This window comes from Ambystoma mexicanum, chromosome 6p (assembly GCF_040938575.1).
Source record: "Ambystoma mexicanum isolate Mex_15411 chromosome 6p, UKY_AmexF1_1, whole genome shotgun sequence".
NCBI classification, from domain to species: domain Eukaryota; kingdom Metazoa; phylum Chordata; class Amphibia; order Caudata; family Ambystomatidae; genus Ambystoma; species Ambystoma mexicanum.
In genome coordinates, this window is record NC_090935.1 from 1,530,688,421 (window position 1) to 1,530,705,242 (window position 16,822).

Consider the following 16,822-nt stretch of genomic DNA (forward strand, 5'->3'; position numbering starts at 1 on the left):
AGATGGTGTGAACGGGAGAAAAAAAAGCATATGGGTGAAAGGCAAGAGAAAAGGAAAAGGGGAAAAAGGCAATAGAGAGTTAATACATAGAGAAATATACATGAAGTGAAGTTTATGAAAAAATTCTCATAAATACTACACAACATTTTAAAATAATGTGATTACATAACACCATACAATAGTACGCTTTGGCAAAGCGAACAATTGTGATATCTTCCAAGGCATTTGATAAGCATTTTCCAGGCAACGACATAATATGGCCTGATACTCTCACCATTTACAAGCTGTTGCCAATTTGTGGGCAAGTAGTACTATCACTTGAAATATCAGGCATTGCCATCATATGTTCAGGTACTAAAATAATTACCAGTTATCACAATTGAAGTCATAGGGCTTCATTACATGGTAGGCGGTAAAGGTTTACCGGTACCGGTAAGGGCACCGGTACCGGTAAACCGGTTTTACCAGCCGTTAAAGTAGGGTGCCACAAAGGGACCTTGGTGCTAATTACGGTACCGCAATTTGCGGTACCGTAATTACCACCTTCCCCATTCCCATTATGCCCTATGGGGGCAAAAATGGGAATGGGGAAGGGCCTTGGTGAATGGGGAATTACCGGCCCCACTCACCTTGGAGTAGGCCGGTAATTCCGCCATCCACCAAGGCGGACACGTTAAAATACCGGCGGCAACCATGGCGCTAATAGCGCCATGGTTACCGCACAACGTGTAATGAGGCCCATACACATTGTAATCAGAAGCATTCAGATCCATCAGACAGTATCACCTTTTTCATACACGGTTGGCCGCCAATTCCTCACTAGGTTTCACTCAAAATACCATCACTAGACATTTATAATCAGCACAGCCATAACAACTAAGCATTCACCAAGTTAGACTAGGAGACAGAGCTTTCTTGGTTATTAAAGCAAAAACCTATGGAACTATCTATCAACAACTGCAGCTCATGTTTTATAGCACATTAAGACTGGATAGTTGCCAGGTACAAAACTCCTGTAACAGAATGATGATACATCTATAGATGCCTACACTATCCTTACAAGTTGTTCTGTAGAGTGTGTAGAATCTTAGCACTCTCAATAGTTTTACCTGAGAGGGCCAGGTCCAAAAAACCCTTTTGCTAGGCACACACACAACACATTGCTCCCAAGGAGGTGAAATCACTTTTTATCAAGCCAAAACAAATGTTCAGATGTTAATTACATACATTAGCTCTCAGGCCCAAGCCTTAATATCTTCACACAGGTTATCGCACTGTGGCACTAGTATCAGATCATTTGCCTCTGCCTGTACAGCACCAACAGTGCCCCCCCTCCCCATATCCTCAGACTAAAGCCCTGACAATTTATTGGCCTGTTAAAAGTAGGTTGCACAGTTATTCAGACAGTCGGTACTATAGAAAGTGTCTGAAGGAACTAAGATCCCTAGAAATTATGTGAGACTTGATTTATTCTCATATGGGTGAGGTTTCTTGCCATGAAGTACTTGAATTGTAATGCAAAGAGAATTGAACATGACTCTTGAAGAGACTGGAAACCAAGGCAAAGAGTGTGAGGATGGATTAACGTCATCTCACGACTTAGGTTAAATCATCAGTCTAGCAGCAGCATTTAGATGGGACTGGAGTCTAGTCCAAAGATTTGCTTGGAGTCCAAGATATAAGCTTGTTGGTATACCAGTGGTAATTGCACCGGGATACCGCCAATGCAAATAGCATTTCCGCTGCCCGGTCCGGAACTATTAGCGCCGGATCACGTGTAGTGGTATGGTGGTTAAGCCCCATTAATGGGGTTCCTCAGCGCGACTAGCACCGGCACAATAAGCGGTGCGCTAATAGTGCCGAAAACAGGTGGAAAGTGGAGATATTTGCCTCTAGCAAAAAGCTGGAGGTAAGACTTCAAACTTTCCTCCCAACTCATGATAGAGACAACCCTTAAATGCAGCGGTAATTGCGTTGCCGCAAGGGGTGGGCTGGGCTATATGGAACTCGGGACAGCATCTTCTATTCTGGTATTTCCACATTTTCCCATAGAAAACAAGTTGGGCTTGCTGAAAATGTGTAATATGGGGCCATTTTTAACATTATTTCCAGGGCCTCTTTTGGTTCCCAGTCCACCACTGGTTACTGCTGCATTTAAGAGCTATTGCCCAAATAGTGATGAGGCCCATAGACTGTTAACAAAGTCAGTCCTTGACAGGAAGAGCACGCAACAGGCAATAATGGGCCTAATTATGAGTTTGGAGGTATTTCAGAGGTACATTCTATGAGATACCACCAAACGGATTTACAGCTACCACCACTTGATCCCATGGATTTACCATGGGATTACAAGTGATGGTAGGCAGTGTAAATCCCTTTTTTTTTTAAGTCATTAGGACTTCATTGGGGATTTTTGGTGGAATTACCAGTGGTGGAATTGTGAGTGGTAATTTTGCTGATTTTTCTGGAGGAAAAGTAGAGGATTCACCTCCACCATCGCAATGGAGGTACATCCTCCACTTTTCCTCCAATAATCAGTGGAATTATCACTCATAATCCCACCAGTGGTAATTCCACCAATGTTTATAATTTGGCAGTGTAGGAAAACTGGAGGTAACAGGATTACCTCCACTTTTTTCCCACACCACAATGTTTAATTCTGTAGAGAAAAGGAACGAAAGATATAATTCAGAGTTCTTAATGGAAAGAAACCAGTTTGTATGAACTATACATTTAGGGTAGAGAGTAATAGTTTATTGTCAAAAGGTACACCGAGATTATGGACTTCTGGAACCGGATCTGGATACTTATCTGGTTCTTATAGTGAATAGTTTGCTTGATGAAGGTCCAAGTGTGCACCCATTTTCAGCATCTCTGATTTGGACACTTTCGGCTTCAGCATATTGAGGTCCATCCATTGATTAATGGTCTTTGGTTGTGGACCGGAACGTCTAAACATAAGCTGCATGTCATCAGCATGGTTGAAGAACTCTCATCTATACTTAAACACCTAGTCCCTTCTCCCTTTCCATGGCAGCCATTGAACGTTATGTAAAAAAAAATAAAAAATGGCCACCATGGAACCAGGAGAAGGGACTACACGTAGTCCCTTCTCTGTTTCCATGGCTGCCTGTGGCAAAGGCAGTGATTCAGAGCCTTGTCGTTCTGGTAAGGCCCGGGTGAGGGCCAATGAGCTTGCTTTTTTCAAGCTAATTGTCCCTCTCCAGGTACTAATATGATCAAATTCATGAGCTGGAAAATGTAAATGTTAAACAAAATAAGTGATTACACTAACTCATGTGGTGTTAACACAGAATGAAATACGAGCATAGAGATGGCTGTAACTCCATTGTTAAAAAATGGATCAAGTCTCTGTAATGCCATACCATATGTATGAGAAAACTTTATGAATGCCCTTCTTAATCTTTCAAGTGTCAGATGTGACTTTTTTAGTTGTGTACCAAGTACATTTACTTCTCAATCTAATACCCAAGTAATCATACCTTGACACTTGTTCAATGGGTCTTCTCCCAATAGAGATTGACAACTTAGGTTCCTTCTTGCATGGTGGTCTGAACACCATTTATTTTGGTTTATCCTGGTTAATTTCTAAGCCATTAGCTATGCAGAAATGATGAAATAATTGTTAATTGCTCTTTGAGACCTGTTGGAGTTATTGAAATGAGTATAGCATTGTCCACTAAATAAAGGCACATAGTGTTATCTTGGCCTAGTGTTGGGGCATCAGGTGGCATGCCGGTGATAAAATCTATTAGGGGATTCATAAATAAACTAAAGAGTGTTGCAGCAAGAACACAGCCTTGCCATACACCCATTTGTACTGGAAATTGTGATGCTATTTGATGCTATGTGATGTATTTATCACCTAAGAGACTAAAGAGCACTACTGCTTCATTTGCACTGTATAGAGTCCTAAGAGTCCTTAAAAGCATCAGTGGGGTGCCCATGTCCTTCAATCTTTCCAATAGCAAAACGCAAGGGACACAATTAAAAGCAGTTTTTCGTTCTATAAAATCACATATAGATTAACTTTTATAATATTACATATATCATTAAAAGAAGATAAAGCCTAAAATACTGATCAATTGTGCTCAATGCGTAGAAAGCGCACTTGGATTTGGTGGATAACCTTCTGAGTAAATCCAAACACTAAGGCATCGAAAAAGGTCTATCGCATATATTGTTCTAGCTAAGTCCAACTATGATGTTGGCTTGTAATTATTCATGTCATCACTTCCTCCCGTTTTATAAATAGGATTCATCTCTCCCTTTGCCCAAGATTCGGTCACTGTTAAAGTAGCTGCAATAGCATTATGCAAACATAGTAGAAAGGGGACCCAGATACTTATATCTTCCGTATACGTCTACTGGTTTATCCATCCCAGGGGCTTACCACTTTTTTGGCAATTAATTGCTGTAAATTAATTGAATAGCTCTGCTAGTGCAAACTGAAAATGCTTAAGGGACTTCTACTTAACCATAGAATCACCACCACACACAGAGGGGAATGACCGTGTTTCTTCTTATAACATCTTAAAATGACTATACCACCTCTCCTCAGTAATTCGTGGCACTAGTGTACCTGTGGGGTTATTTTACAAAATTTTTAAATATCATTATCTTAGATCACTTTCACTGGCAAATTGTAATTATCAATGGTTTATAGACAGTTGATTCATTATTTTCATAGCTGTACAGCAATCCTTGTGGAACCAATTAGTATATTTAACTGTTGCCCTCTACACAGACTTACTGGGTTTCGTTTGTGTTGGCATCATGAAGTATGACACAGACAACAGATTAAAGATTAAAAACAAAATAATGCATAAACTGCTATGTCAGGATGGTAGAAGGCCTAACTTGCCCTCTGCTAAGGTGGGATTTCCCTACCTGAATGAAACTAAGGAACATCTGAGTCAGAGTTCAACTTAAAAGTCTGCTGTGTCAAAAACCTATACTTGCCTTCACAACTAAAGCTAAACAATGTGTAGGCATGTCAACAAAAAAGAAACAGTGTTTGACTCAAAGCTCTGAGCTTGATGGCGCCTCCTTGACTCCATCTCCAAAGGCACCATTTACTGGTCTAGTCTTCCTCCAAGATGGCAACCGCCAATTCCCACAGTTCCTATTTAGTCACACCACTGGGAACAGGTAGGTGTGTCGCTACTTCGCCCCTTGCAGTATTGCCTTAACGCCGTCAGTGTTTTTCGTCTTAAATGCTATTCTCCTGAATTTAGCTTCTCTCCGTTCCGCTTTATTACTTCTGTTCTTCCCTGTTCTTTTCTTCGAACTTCCTTCCATACCCTCATTTCTGCCAGTCTCTGTCTGCCCTGTTTGACCCCTTCCTGTCTCGTGTCTTGCTACACTCTATCCTTCCTTCCCTCCTTATACCTCCAGATCGCCTTCCTCATACCGCAAGCTTTCCGTTCTTCGCTCTTTCCTTCTTTCTTCCTTTTCATTCCCTTTTGCTTACCTGCCTTTCCACTGCCTTTCCACTGCATCTCTGTTCCACATGTTGCTTATTGCTTTCTGTTGTTTTGTGCCTCCTCTCCTTCTTAACCGGGTCAAGCTCCGGGTTGATTTCATACCACGCCCTCCCATTCCTTCCCCTCCTCACCATCTCCTGCCGTCTTGGATTCCGCCACCTAAAATTCCAGTTTACAGCAGCTGCACCAGCTCGGAACGGCTCAGTGTTCCTCATACAACCTACTCACCTTTCACTACAGGATCCAGCATTCCTCGCTCTCCATTGCAACAGGATCAAATTACAACAATCTTCTACATAGCACTGCGGAGAGCCACTTCTGCCTGCCAGTCACAGGTTTTCTTCCCCACAAGGGTTTCCCGAGGGTGCCGCCCTCGATGTGCACTGAGCCCAGATTCTGGCCTCTGGACACCACACGGGACACCCTTGTTATTCTTCAACTTCAGAGACCAACAAATCGTGAGCTCTCATAACTGTTGCTAAGAGATAGCGACACCCGGAAAAAGAAAGCAGAATGGGTCAGCAGATACAACAGTTGGTCGCAGCCGTCCAGAACCTAACTGCTGAAATGCAAACATTAAGAAACAAAAACTCAATGCTTATGAAGATTGTCACCTCCCATCCTGAACTACCACCTGGACGCTTATCTACGGGCAAATTCGATGGGAATCCCAAGAGACAAACAGAATTCCAAGACTTGTGTATGGTCCAGTGTACGCTGAAACCCACGTTTTTTCCTACATTTTTCACTAAAGTCAGTTAATGGTATCTAATTTGTCTGGCAGTGCTATAGCTTGGGCATCCCCCCTGCTGGAGTCAATCAACTGCTGGACTCCTCAGTAAGGTTTGTGAACAGTCTTCAAGCCATGTTTGGACAAAGGGAATTAGTCGTCACAGCTCAAGAAAACATATTGGACATAAAACAGGGAAATATGGATGTCCTTTCTTTCATCACACAGTTCAAACAATTGGCTTCTAAAACAGCCTAGCCAGATGACGCGCTTCCCACCATATTTCGACAGAATTTAAGTGAGGAACTTAAAGATGAGGCTTCAAGAGTTCCTCGCCCTCACAACCTAGCAGAAATGATATCCCTGGTGTTACAAATGGAATATAGACTTAAGGAGAGAAATCTGGAAAGGAGACGAGGTTGGTATCACCTGAACCCTACAGTGTCAAGAGCAGAAAATACCAAGACTACAAAAACCTCGGACGAGAGTGAACCCATGCAGCTTGGAGTTGCTCGATGGCCCCTATCCCCGGAGGAGAGACTCAGAAGACAGTCTTTGGGTCTGTGTATGTACTGTGGGTCTGACAAACATGTCTTAAAAGACTGTACCTTTGTACCGCCGAGACGCTCGGGAAACACCTCAGCCTGCTCATAAAGGGAACCACGAACGGGTTTTCCACAAAGAGTTCCCTGGATTGTATTCCCAAATTCCATACTATGGTGGTATTACCCGTCACACTTCAATACCAGAATAAGACCCTATACAGTGTTCCCGTTCTCGTGGATTGTGGAGCTGTAGGGCTATTCATGGACCCAGACTGGGCTACCCAGAACATTATTTCCTGTGTCTCTAAAACGGTGGAAGTTCCAGTGGAAGGAGTTGACAGTACACTGCTTCCTTATGGGCCCATAAAAGAACACACTTCCACATTAACAATGAAGGAGTCCTCTCATTCAAAAGAAAATTCCCTTGATTTAATCAAGACGGCACACTACCCCTCGATATTAGGATTGCCATGGTTAAGAAAGCACAATCCCTACTTTAACTGGACCGCAGGGACATTGTTCTTGGGATTCAAACACTGTCTTTCCTCCTGTCTCTCAAATGGAATGGTAGGATTGTTTGCCAGTTCTGACATTGAAAAACCCTCATCTACTCACCAAACCATTTCCAACCTTTCTCTTCTTCCAGAGTGTTACAAGGACTACCAAGACCGGTTTTCAATGAGCAATTTAAAGAACTGCCACCCCCATAGAAGGGATGATTGTGCCATCGACTTGGTACCAAACGCACAAATACCATTTGGAAGGAGGTACACCTTGTCTGGACCTGAAAAAGAAGCATTACGAGAATACCTCTAGACAAACTTGCATCATTGATTTATCACAGAATCTAAAATCCCTGCAGGAGCATCCCTGTTCTTCATCCTGAAGAAGGATTGTAATGAATTGAGGCCCTGTGTTGATTATAGGGGTCTTAATAAGATAACCCTGAAAGACTGATACCCAATGCCTCTTATCCAAGACATCTTGGAGGCCGTCTGGGAAGCTACCATTTTTACAAAACTGGACTTAAGGGGTGCTTATCATCTGTTTAGGATAAAAAAGGGAAAAAAGTGGAAAACCGCCTTCCACACACCCTTTGGGCACTATAAGTATCACGTTATGCCCTTCGGGTTAGCCAACGCACCTTCTGTCTTTCAACATTTCGTAGACCATGTATTTGCAGATTTGATACTCCACTCCCTGATCGTCTACCTTTACGACGTTCTCATATTTTCAAAATACCTCCTGGAACATACATGTCATGTAGCAGAAGTCGTACGAAGACTCAGAGACAACCACCTTTTCGCAAAACTGGAAAAATGCTCTTTCCATCAATCCAGCGTACCTTACTTGGGGTTCATTCTATCAGTAGAAGGAGCCGCAATGGACCAGAGAAAAGTCAAGGCGGTCTTACAGTGGAAGACACCACAAAACATCAAAGACATTCAATGGTTCTTAGGATTTTCAAACTTTCATTAAAAATGAATTCCCAATTTTTCTTTAAAGATCAGGCCCTTGACTACTATGTTACAGAAAGGAAAGACATGGGCCTCATTACAAGTATGGCAATAAGGCAACAACGGCGCCGGTATCGCTACCGGCGCCGTTGCTACCGTACCACCATACTACGAGTTGTGCTCACGGGTCTCGCTCTGCCCGCCAGGCCCAACCTGGCGGGCAGTGCGGCACCCGCGAGCACAAATCGTGGATGCACCGGCACCATTATGAGCGGTGCCGGTGCATCCGAGCTCCCCATTCCCATTCAGCCCTATGGGGCCAAATGGGGATGGGGAGTCCCTTATTGCCGGCACCACGAATGGGCAATTACCGGGTCCGCCGACCTCGGCATGACCCGGTATTTGCCCATTTGCGGGTGTCAGTAAAATCACGGGTCCGGCGGCAGCCGTGCCTTTGTTACAGGCATGGCTACCGCCAGACCCGTAATGTGGCCCATTTTGTTGGGATAATGAAGCTCAACAAAGCTTTGAGAAACTGAAGATAGCCTTTTCTTCTGCTCCCATTTTGTGATTACCAGATCAAACCAATCCCTTTATACTGGAGACAGATGCATCACATTCTGCTATAAGGGGAGTTCTCAAACAGACCTCCTCTAAAGGTGTTGAACATCCAGTGGTGTACATGTCCAAAACTTTGACATCATCTGAATGTAACTACACCGTTCTTGAAAAAGACTATTCGCCATAAAAAAGGCCTGCCAAGAATGGAGACACTTACTGCTAGGAACACAACATCCGGTATTGATTCGAACGGACCACCGCAACCTGAAGGCTTTACCAAATTTTGAGTGCCAAAACAGCCGCCAAGCTCGATGGGCATATTTCTTTTCACCCTACAATATGGTTCTTACCTACATACCAGGCTCCAGCAATCAGATGGCTGATGCCTTATCACACTATTCAGCAGAAGACAAAGAACCATTCATCCATGAAAAGATGATGCCCCATGCTACGTTTCTCTTTTACATTTCCACCTTCCTGCAAGCCATCAAGGACCAAAGCAGAAATCTTTCCCAGGCACAAATTCACCTACAGAAGCTTAATCTCACACAAGAAGAAGGGTTCTACTACCACCACGATCAGATCTACTTGCAAACTGCCCAACTGCAGCAGGAAATACTCTAAATGTGCCATGACCATAAGTCATGGGAATAACATGGCTACTTTTATTTAATCCTAACCATATATGTGTCTCTTTAAATCAGCCATGTTTTGAACGCTTTTTGGTGATCCCGAATGGAAGAGTGTAGACTTACTTTATGCACAGCATTGTCTGCCAAGATTTATGACACTGCATACAGTGCCATATATTACAGGAGCCGACTGGGAGGGGGAGCAAGGTGGTAATTGACCCCCAGGCTGGCTGGGCTGTTGCTACCAGGGCCAGAGCTGCCAAATGTAGTAAATAAAATATAAAAAGACAAAATCCTTCCGATTTCAGCCTGACTTAAATGAATCAAGTCCTGCAAGGCCTACTCGTATTCTGTATAGATGGGCAAGGCACTCGACTTGATTTCAGCAATGTTGTAGATGTGCCGTGGTGGTCCCCACACATGGGCTTCCATGAGGGAGAAGAGTCTAGGCTGCAGGGGCATGTTCATACTACCGAGCAGCAATGTACACATTAAAGTGACATGTTCTGTGATCCTGCATGTTAACGTTGGCACCATTGTGAACCATACACCATTGGGTCTGTTACAATCCACATAGGCGTATAATGACACCTACTTGGCAAGGAAGTAAGGGTCCATATCTTTCTAGAGTTTGTCCTTGGTTTGATTCAATATGAAGGATTACCCCTATGTTCTGGTAAATGTCTTGAGTTCATTACAAAGAGTTTAACAGGACCCTGAATAGCAACCATGAATCTTACTATATGGTAGTTATAGAAATGGCTGTTGGATTGTTTTGGTACTCACTTTTGGGTAAAGTTGAAAAACACTCACAGAAATATGTAACATTCAGGTATTAATTATTAATAGTAAGGGGGTCATTAAGAGTTGAGTGGACTTTTATTAATAAAATAATGCTTGATAAAGTTATGACCTCCGTCAGTGGTATTTCTGAAAATCCACCCAAGTCAAAGTTTATCAGCAGGGGAGGTGGTATTTCTGCTATACCTCCAGAGCTATTTCAGAAATACCACCACCACTGGTAGTAACAGAAAAAGGTGTTTTTTAAAACATTTTTTACAGCCATTTTCATTATCAAAGTAAAGGTAAAAATTCATATGTACGGTAGTGGCTCATACCAGTACTGTATATTTTCTATGCACAAAGGGTTAATTTCTGTGATGATGACCCTTGTACACATGGCACAGACAAGGTGGTGAGAGAGGGCCGATCAGACGGCCCACCTTTTCATGTTCCTTTAAAAAAACGTTTTCACTCCATTGAAGGGAAGTACCTGCACTTCCCTTCTGTACAGTAGAACATGTTCTACAAAATTGGGCTCATTTTGATTTTTTACTTTTACCTGTTAGGTGCAGGTATAAACAGATGGATTTTCTATAGAAAGTCTGCATGAAAAACTGCCACTGGTATAATACCACTGAAGGTATTTTATCAACACTTAATTGAGTGGACAGAAAAATTGGTAATATTTGCCCAATACTACCAATTTTACCATTGCCACCCCACTCTGAAGGACCCCCGTCCTTAGTCTCTAATTGCTTTACATTGTCTTGTCCAGAACACTGTTATCTTATGTGATCAACAAAAGACAGACATGTAAATCAACAACAGATTCATTTATATAGATACAAAGTCAGATAAAGACAAATACATTATTTTACCTATACTTTGCAGTTCCAAATACACTCAAACACATCAGCACAGTTATAGAAACTAAAACACAGACACACACATACAGACACACCCACCACCTTCCTTGACAATGCAGACAAATGTAATAGGGCACTCTTGCTCCCTCTTCATCACTAGATACCAGGGGGATTCCCCTTACAGTTCCCTCTGCTTCCATGAATTGAAATATACAGTTGGCTTCCTAAGTAAGTGCAACTTGGGAGCACGTTCAAATCACATTCCCCTCTGCATCTTTCGCTCGGCATTGTCCAAGTGCAGAATACATCACCCACAAGTATCAGCAAGACCCTGACCATGGCTTCTTAGCGTGTCTGACAGAGGTGGAGTGGTAAATCAAGGTGGTCTACAGTCTACGTGTAAGCCAGTTAAAGGGGTGAATGGAAAGGAATTTGTTACAGAGCAATGTGGGCATTGTAAGGCGGTGTGTGCAAGGAAAGTGAAAGGAACTGATTTTACGAGTCTAGGTCTGAAGGTTAATCGTCGATGGAGCAGGAAGGAAAGAACCAGAAGACAGGCCTTCTCTGTTTACACTCCAAGACTCTGGAACCTCCTCCCTATTAACATATTAACATTAGACTTGCCCCATCACTTCTACAGTTCAGGAAACGAGCTCAAGATTTTCCTCTTCAAGGAATGGCTCCTCCTTACCACCTAGGTCCACACACCCTGCACTGCCCACCCTACCTGAGGCTCAGTGATCTGCTCCCCATGGTCTCCTCCCCAGTTACTTGTAGATCCCTTGCTGCAAATTGCCCACCCTCGCTCTCCCGCATCTTTTTTCTCTCCTTCCCACACTGTGTTCTTCCTCCTATGATTGTAAAGCGCTCCATTGCTTCCTGAAGCTATGTTCGCGCTCAACAAATACCCTAATAATAATAATAAAAATAATAAATACCCCATTAATAATTGTAAGGAACGGGGGGGTCAAAAACGTGGTGAAAGGGAAAGACATTTGAGGGCGATAGGTGAGGAAAATAGGCTAAATGAGCCAAAAGTATGCATCTGGAAATGTAGGTCAGCAAGCTGGTTGGCTGATGCTGAAATCTGTGCTTAACATGCATGCCACTGCACTCGATTGTGGGACTGACTGGACCCCTTCCTTTTTTCTGAAAAAGTGATGCATATTTGCTTCATGAACATGTGTTTTACTTAAAATGCCTCAGGATAGAGACGATTAATGGGCTTCCTCCTTGTAGAGACATTGGTCCTTTGAAAGCTAGTTTTATTAAAGAGTGTATTACTTTAGCCCTTGAATAACAACTTTTCTGAAAATGGTTTGTTGTTTCTAATATTGAAGATGGAAAAGGAGAAGATCAAGTGTACCCTGCTTTCTAAATTGGAAACAGTGGAACCAGAAAGGGAGAGCACACATTCTTACCTTACATACTTCATACATTCTGTGATCCTTCGCAAATCGTTTTGTCTTAGTTTCCTTAACTATGGTGTTACTCCATAAATAATTATAATTGTAACCAAGTATTGAATGCATGCTGTTAGGGAGGCAGGATGCCAAGTGAGGGTCTTATGTTGTGGAGGATTGCTACATAGAGTGCAGGCATGGGTTTTGTGTTTTGGGCTGTGTGAGCAGGAAGTCACAGATAGGTATTTTGCCGTACCAGCACATGTTTGGCTCCCACAGTGAAGCCACCTGCCTGGTTCAGCAATGGTTCGGCTCTATGAATGAATTCTCTTGCTTTGCCACCTGTGCATATTAGTCTAAAATTACTGGTGGTTCAGCAATGGTTCGGCTCTATGAATGAATTCTCTTGCTTTGCCACCTGTGCATATTAGTCCAAAATTACTGGTGGTTCAGCAATGGTTCAGCTCTATGAATGAATTCTCTTGCTTTGCCACCTGTGCATATTAATCTAAAATTACTGGTGGGATGTGAGAAGATGCACACTGGAACACAGTAAGGCCTCATTACGAGTTTGCTGGTCCAGAAACAACGTTACCAGTAAGCTTGCCGGTACCGTTGTATCCGGACCGGCAAACTACAAGTTCTGTGAGCGGGTGCCTTTCAGCCCACCGCAGACCTTGACGGATGCACCAGCACTGTTGCACACAGTGCCGGTGCATCTGTCCTCCCCATTCCCATTGAGTCCAGTGGGACTCAATGGGAATGGGGATTTTCTTTTTCCTGACGCCTGGCCGGAGGGACCACCGGGGCTGTAATACCCTGGTAGTTCCCCATTCCCAGGTGCCAGAAAGAAAATGACTACTGCCAGAGTCATAATGAGGCCCAAAGAATATAAGTAAAGTAATGTTAATACACTATACAACACCTATACCAAGCCTCTCCTTGATCTCCTGGACTCCCTAGCTGTTATCTACACCAACTTCGCAGATGACACCCAAATACTGATTCCCTTCTCAGGCAACTTCTCCCACGACATCCACACCATAAACTTGATCTACAGCACCATACACAATTGAATGGCCACACAGAACGTGTGCCTAAATGATGAGAAAACTGAGCTCCTCATTATCGGCTTCTCCCACCGCCTAAGAAACCTTGACCCAGCCTTCTCCTCCATCTGCATTGAAGAAACCTCCATCCCTGTCTTAAAAAAAAGTAAAGACCCTCTGCGTACATTTCAATGACGATTTGACCATGACAAAACACATACATGTGCTGTCATCTACCACAGCCTACACCTCACAGCTCATCTCATGAGCAGGCAATTGTTGACTCCAACTGTCTAATGTTAGCACATGCACTAAACTTATCCAAATTAGATTATTGCAACGTGCTCCTAATGGGCACCTCAGCCAGTAACCTAGCAAAACTACAACTGCTCCAGAAAAAAGCACTTAGAGCTGCACTTGGACTCAAGCATACCGACCACATCTCTAACACCAGAATAGAAGCCCACTGGCTTTCACTAAAAGCATGGATTGAATTCAAATCTCTCTCCCTCACACACAAATTCATATATAAAGTAGCACCCACCTACCTCATTGACTCACTGACCATAAAACAAGGAGGAAGAGTCCTCAGATCTAACACCAGTATCTCCTTGGTCACCCCCGCTTCAAAATAAGGGCATGCGGTAGCAGCTTCAGGGGCATCACACCCTCACTCTGCAACTCCTTTCTTAACAACATCAGACATGAGCAACCCCCTCATGTACTAAAACAACTTGTTAGAACGTGGCTTTTCAACAGGTACGAATAACCAATGCAGTCTGTACCAAAGCAAAGCTTATCCTGCACTTGTACATTTCCTGTTAACATGGCTTTTCAAATTGTGCTAATAACCAAGTCTGTTTTGTAACTGTATTCTGCTATGTAATGAACGCTGTGATACCCCCGGGTTTGGACATTATATAAATGTCATAAATAAATAAATACATGTGTACTATGTATACTTAAAAATGGGTGTGAGGTGGGAGGTTGGTATTGATCTTGCTTGTTCTGGAAGCTGGGGGCCCGTGCATTGTAGGCTTTGGCCACCCCAACATGGGTCAGAAAATGATAACTGCCCCAAGGCCAAAATGTGCCAGTCCTTCCCTGCACATATAGGTGAGCATATATAGGTGAGATCATTTACCAAGCAGTTTTTAACTTAATACATGGCTATCCAGGAAATATTACTACCTCATTGGATGTGTTTCTCATCTCCCCTCTCCTTTGTTTTTCTTCTTTTACTTTTATTTGTGTTTCATTTTTCTAATTGTACCTCTCAGTATATTGCACATTATTTTCAAAAGAAAGGACGTTTTTAATTGAAGACTTATGAATGAATGTATTAACCCTAACAATGAACTGATACGTCCGTATCGGCCAGAAGAGTGACTGCATATACTAGTCTTCATGCCACTGGGTGAAACTCGTGGCCAGTAAGTCGACTTCTTGTTTAAACATGGTATTGCATACATGCAGATTGTTGCTATTCATTTGAAAATGAGGGACATTTTTAAACCTCTTTTTTTGACAATTTAAAGAGGCATTTTTTCCACTTTATATGTATATGATATTGTTCCAATGTCCTATACCTTGCTTGATTGGGGTGCTGAACCTCAGGGCTGTTGTGTTTATTAGTATTTTGATGGCATAGGATTGTTTGGCATGGACGTTCTTTTCTTAAACATCCCATCGTCAACTTCTACTTACACCCTCCTTATCTTCCTATCATTCCAGAAGGAGTGACATTGCGTGTGACCCCACTTTTTGGCCTAAGGTGGTGTCCATCTTTCCTCAAGAAATTGTGATTCCAGCTCTTTCGTGGGATCCACCCTTAGAAATGAGGGCCCAGTTCGTTTTGTTGGATGTGAGAGAGGTGCTCCTTACCTATTTGAGTAGCACCGCCTCCTTGAGATCTTCTAACAACATGTTTGTCCCCTTTGGAAGGGGTAACAAGGGTCATAAGTCTTCCGTTCTCTTTCCACCCATGGGTGTGTTAAGGACACAGTTTCTTTGGCACATGCAATGTATACGCCCCGCTGGCAGGCAGGGCAGTGCGTCATTCTGCCAGAGGGGTTGCCACTTAATTGGCAGAGGCTAGAGGTGCCTCACTTCTGTATATCTGCAGGGCAGTCACACGAGCCTCGCAAGTGTAAACTGTCCATCCCGAGGAAAGTGGATCAGGGGTTTCCTCTGCTGGCATTGCAGGTTGTCATTCCTTGCATTGTTGGTATTTCTACAGTGTTGAAGGTCACTGGGTGTGCAGTGTCACAGCTTGGACTTTAGGTCTCTGACCTTGCTTAGACTTCAGATTGTAAGGACGGGGAAAAGGAAGAGATGGACGTGGGGGCTACACGGGGATTACTTAATAGTAATATTCATTACAGCTAGTCCTGCGCTTGCTTCTCGCAGACCTGACATCTTGCCTCTGCTGCTATGGGGAATAGGGGTTTGGGGGGGCTCTTATTCCGTCTCCTTGGGCATTGACAGGAAAGTGGTGGCTATGGTCATCTCCTTTGTACCCCTGGAGGGGGGTGACAGATGACAACATTAATGTTAAAAAGAACTGCTGCAAAGGGGTCTAGGTCGAAGGCAAGCATCCTTCCGATTCTAAGGACTGTGACAAGAGGTGCAATGAAGGATACCCACAAGAAACCCCCGCAAAAACATGTATAATGTCTGGAGCTGGCCCTGCTAGGTGAAAACAATCACCCCTCGAGTTACCCACACAGTTCAACATTACTGTGGATTTTTTATTAAGTCTTTCTGTGCGGGGCAACATGGCTGGTTGGGCAGCCGAACAAAAAACCAGCAGTGTACTAAATGTAAGTACATTTCATGTAATTTAATTGCAAACAACACCAACGTGGCTTTCCAAGAGCAATGTGCAGAACTCACAAATCCACAGTCAGCTCTTCAAAATTATTAAGAACACTGCTGTGTATAATTTTCTGCAGTATTCTGCTTGGAACGTTACTAGTCATCTGTATGTCGGAATGTTGGAATGTTGCTGTGTGTGCCTGGAATGTGGAGTGTTGGCCTCTGGGGTGTTCCACGCAGTGACAGTTATTCTTGGAGCTGCCTTGGTGCTGGATGCCAGTGGTTTCACACTTGGTACTCACTTACCTGTCTGTACGTGGCACAATAAAGCACCTACCTTACATTCTGGTCCAGGTGTGGTACTTCAGGAATCAGGAAGCACCCTACTGCACTTTCATTATTTCATTCTTAGACTAAGAGATGAGGAAAAGCAGTAGGAGGCAGACTGTTTGCATTCTAAGCACTTCGTGAA

The 16,822-nt window shown here is 43.2% G+C and overlaps 1 protein-coding gene across 1 annotated transcript in view; it reads right to left on the minus strand.

Annotated features, from left to right (window-relative positions):
- LOC138510613 (coiled-coil domain-containing protein 17-like) overlaps window positions 1-16,822 on the minus strand; it is a 377,034-nt gene that overhangs the window by 250,113 nt on the left and 110,099 nt on the right. The window lies entirely within an intron of this gene.